This window comes from Tasmannia lanceolata, unplaced genomic scaffold, assembly GCF_043159265.1.
Source record: "Tasmannia lanceolata isolate RefF3 unplaced genomic scaffold, GAP_Taslan_0.1 ptg000020l, whole genome shotgun sequence".
NCBI classification, from domain to species: domain Eukaryota; kingdom Viridiplantae; phylum Streptophyta; class Magnoliopsida; order Canellales; family Winteraceae; genus Tasmannia; species Tasmannia lanceolata.
This window is the reverse complement of record NW_027518697.1, coordinates 32085001-32090000: the sequence shown is the minus strand read 5'-3', so window position 1 is coordinate 32090000 and position 5000 is coordinate 32085001.

Sequence of the window (5000 nt, the reverse complement as noted above, 5' to 3'; positions counted from 1 at the left end):
ACTATATTGCCTAACCTTGGCAACCATGGTCCATTCCCCACTATATGCCATGGCCTTGTGCCCATGGTCTTCACAAGACAGCATCCAAGGCGCCTGAAAGGCCAAGGGAGCCCAACCCAGCAATGCCCAGCCACGGCCAGGCATTCCAGTGCCTACCCGGGGAAAAACGCCCAAAGCATGCCCCATTCCTTAGCCTATCCAGGCAAAAACGCCCAAAACCAGCCCATTCCAGTGCCTATCCGGGCAAAAACGCCCAAAGCATGCCCATTCCTTAGCCTATCCAGGCAAAAACGCCCAAAACCAGCACATTCCAGTGCCTATCCGGGCAAAAACGCCCTAAACCTGCGCATTCCAGCGCCCCGCAGCATGCCACCCTCCTATAGGGTTTGCGCAACCAACCCGCCTAACCACCAGTGGCAACCAAAGGTGCTGTTAGCGACGACTTCTGAAGACGCAACGAGACGCGACGGGTTTGCGCCCAGACGCGACGAGACGATGCGGGATCTGCGCCCAGCCATGCCTACACCCGCCGACTTGCTGCGGGAGCTGCTCGCCCAAGCATGCCTACCTTGCGAGGCCTGCGTGCAAGGCTAGTGTGCAAGGCTCGTGGGCAAGGCTAGTGCGCAAGGCTAGTGCCCAAGGTCTGTGTGCAAGGCTAGTGCCCAAGGCTAGTGCGCAAGGCTAGTGCCCAAGGCTAGTGAGCAAGGCCTGTGTGCAAGGCTAGTGTGCAAGGCTTGTATGCAAGGCTAGTGTGCAAGGCTGGTGTGCAAGGCTTGTGGGCAAGGCTGGTGCGCAAGGCTAGTGCCCAAGGGTTGTGTGCAAGGCTAGTGCCCAAGGCTAGTGCGCAAGGCTCGTGCCCAAGGCTAGTGCGCAAGGCTTGTGTGCAAGGCTAGTGCGATGGGCCAGTGCCCAAGGCTTGTGAGCAAGGCTTGTATGCATGGCTTGTGTGCAAGGCTTGTGTGCATGGCTTGTGCGCAAGGCTTGTGTCCAAGGCTTTTGTGCAAGGCTCGTGCGCAAGGCTAGTGTGCAAGGCTTGTGCGCATTGGCAGGTAGCCCACCACCATGCACGATCCAAATGCCACTCAAGCGACAACACGGTGCCAAGCCGGGCATGGTGTGCACTCAAAACCAATCAACGGACAGAGGTCATGCGTCATGGGGGGGATCTAGCAAGGCCATGGGGAAGGTCATGGAGGACCTTGGAAGCAAGCGCAAGACGAGAGCGAATCGAACAAGGGGCCAGGACGGGGCCTTGTGCCCATGGTCTTCGCAAGACTGCGTCCAAGGCGCCCGAAAGCCCAAGGGAACCCAAACCCGGCCGACACTTGCAATCGCACATGCTCTCTGCAACACACCATCAATGCCGCCCAACGGGGCCAGCACGAGCAGTCATCCGCGGTCCCCTAGCCCTGCGCACGTTTGTCTTTGAAACCGAGCATCAATGCCACAGAAAGTGCCGGGGCGCCAGCTGGAGCCATCATCCGCGTTGCCATGGCTCGCTTGGCCTTGGCTTGCCAGTCCCTGACACGAGCAATCGCGCATTTTCTTTGCAACCGACCATCAATGCCGCCCAACGAGGCCAGCACGAGCAGTCATCCGCGGTCCCCTGGCCCTGCGCACGTTTGTCTTTGAAACCGAGCATCAATGCCACAGAAAGTGCCGGGGCGCCAGCTGGAGCAATCATCCGCGTTGCCATGGCTCGCTTGGCCTTGGCTTGCCAGTCCCCGACAGGAGCAATCGCGCATTTTCTTTGCAACCGACCATCAATGCTGCCCAACGAGGCCAGCACGAGCAGTCATCGGCGGTCCCCTGGCCCTGCGCACGTTTGTCTTTGAAACCGAGCATCAATGCCACAGAAAGTGCCGGGGCGCCAGCTGGAGCCATCATCCGCGTTGCTATGGCTCGCTTGGCCTTGGCTTGCCAGTCCCCGACAGGAGCAATCGCGCATTTTCTTTGCAACCGACCATCAATGCTGCCCAACGAGGCCAGCACGAGCAGTCATCCGCGGTCCCCTGGCCCTGCGCACGTTTGTCTTTGAAACCGAGCATCAATGCCACAGAAAGTGCCGGGGCGCCAGCTGGAGCCATCATCCGCGTTGCCATGGCTCGCTTGGCCTTGGCTTGCCAGTCCCCGACACGAGCAATCGCGCATTTTCTTTGCAACCGACCATCAATGCCGCCCAACGAGGCCAGCACGAGCAGTCATCCGCGGTCCCCTGGCCCTGCGCACGTTTGTCTTTGAAACCGAGCATCAATGCCACAGAAAGTGCCCGGGCGCCAGCTGGAGCCATCATCCGACGTGCCATGGCTTTGGTCCCATGGTCTTCGCAACCGAGCATTCGTGACACCCGACGGGGCCAGGACACCAACCCTTCCGACACGAGCATTCGCGCATGTTCTTTGGCCACACAACGGCGCCAGCACGAGCAAAATCATCAGCGGTGCGGTGGCCTTGCACGGCCTTTTGTCTTTGGAACCAACCATCAGTGCCACGGGAAGTGCCGGAGTCCCGGCATCCGCGGTGCCAAGTCATTGCGCCCTTGGTCTCTGCAGCGGGGCATGCCGGGCACTCCCAACCATTGCAAGCAAGCAAGCAAGCAAGAAAGAAAGTAAGTAAGTAAGTAAGTATTACATATAGGGGCGGGACATGCGGGGAGTTCTGCGAAACGTGCACTACGGGGCACACGCGTACCTACCGGGCCATACCGACCCCTATTGGGGCACACGTGTGCATATCGGGGCATACCGGGCCTATCAGGGCACACGCGTACATACCGGGGCATACCGAGCCCTACTGGGGCACACGTGCGCATATCGGGGCGTACCAAGCCTATCGGGGCATTCGCATGTATCCCAAGGCATACCGAGTCTATCCGGGCATATGCGTTCATACCGGGGCCTAACGGGCCTATCGGGGCATACTTGGGCATATCCGGGCAAAAAATGCCCAAAACTTGCGCAACCTTGGCAACCGTGGTCCATTCCTCACTATATGCCTAGCCCTGGCAACCGTGGTCCATTCCTCACTATATGCCATGGCCTTGTGCCCATGGTCTTCACAAGACAGCATCCAAGGCGCCTGAAAGGCCAAGGGAGCCCAACCCAGCAATGCCCAGCCAAGGCCAGGCATTCCAGTGCCTGCCCGGGCAAAAACGCCCAAAGCATGCCCCATTCCTTAGCCTATCCAGGCAAAAACGCCCAAAACCAGCCCATTCCAGTGCCTATCCGGGCAAAAACGCCCAAAGCATGCCCATTCCTTAGCCTGTCCAGGCAAAAACGCCCAAAACCAGCACATTCCAGTGCCTATCCGGGCAAAAACGCCCTAAACCTGCGCATTCCAGCGCCCCGCAGCATGCCACCCTCCTATAGGGTTTGCGCAACCAACCCGCCTAACCACCAGTGGCAACCAAAGGTGCTGTTAGCGACGACTTCTGAAGACGCAACGAGACGCGACGGGTTTGCGCCCAGACGCGACGAGACGATGCGGGATCTGCGCCCAACCATGCCTACACCCGCCGACTTGTTGCGGGAGCTGCTTGCCCAAGCATGCCTAGCGTGCAAGGCCTGCGTGCCCAAGGTCTGTGTGCAAGGCTAGTGCCCAAGGCTAGTGCGCAAGGCTAGTGCCCAAGGCTAGTGAGCAAGGCCTGGGTGCAAGGCTAGTGTGCAAGGCTTGTATGCAAGGCTAGTGTGCAAGGCTGCTGTGCAAGGCTTGTGGGCAAGGCTGGTGCGCAAGGCTAGTGCCCAAGGGTTGTGTGCAAGGCTAGTGCCCAAGGCTAGTGCGCAAGGCTCGTGCCCAAGGCTAGTTCGCAAGGCTTGTGTGCAAGGCTAGTGCGATGGGCCAGTGCCCAAGGCTTGTGAGCCAGGCTTGTATGCATGGCTTGTGCGCAAGGCTTGTGTCCAAGGCTTTTGTGCAAGGCTCGTGCGCAAGGCTAGTGTGCGAGGCTTGTGCGCATTGGCAGGTAGCCCACCACCATGCACGATCCAAATGCCACTCACGCGACAACACGGTGCCAAGCCGGGCATGGTGTGCACTCAAAACCAATCAACGGACAGAGGTCATGCGTCATGGGGGGGATCTAGCAAGGCCATGGGGAAGGTCATGGAGGACCTTGGAAGCAAGCGCAAGACGAGAGCGAATCGAACAAGGGGCCAGGACGGGGCCTTGTGCCCATGGTCTTCGCAAGACAGCGTCCAAGGCGCCCGAAAGCCCAAGGGAACCCAAACCCGGCCGACACTTGCAATCGCACATGCTCTCTGCAACACACCATCAATGCCGCCCAACGGGGCCAGCACGAGCAGTCATCCGCGGTCCCCTGGCCCTGCGCACGTTTGTCTTTGAAACCGAGCATCAATGCCACAGAAAGTGCCGGGGCGCCAGCTGGAGCCATCATCCGCGTTGCCATGGCTCGCTTGGCCTTGGCTTGCCAGGCCCCGACACGAGCAATCGCGCATTTTCTTTGCAACCGACCATCAATGCCGCCCAACGGGGCCAGCACGAGCAGTCATCCGCGGTCCCCTGGCCCTGCGCACGTTTGTCTTTGAAACAGAGCATCAATGCCACAGAAAGTGCCGGGGCGCCAGCTGGAGCCATCATCCGACGTGCCATGGCTTTGGTCCCATGGTCTTCGCAACCGAGCATTCGTGACACCCGACGGGGCCAGGACACCAACCCTTCCGACACGAGCATTCGCGCATGTTCTTTGGCCACACAACGGCGCCAGCACGAGCAAAATCATCCGCGGTGCGGTGGCCTTGCACGGCCTTTTGTCTTTGGAACCAACCATCAGTGCCACGGGAAGTGCCGGAGTCCCGGCATCCGCGGTGCCAAGTCATTGCGCCCTTGGTCTCTGCAGCGGGGCATGCCGGGCACTCCCAACCATTGCAAGCAAGCAAGCAAGCAAGAAAGAAAGTAAGTAAGTAAGTAAGTATTACATATAGGGGCGGGACATGCGGGGAGATCTGCGAAACGTGCACTACGGGGCACACGCGTACCTACCGGGG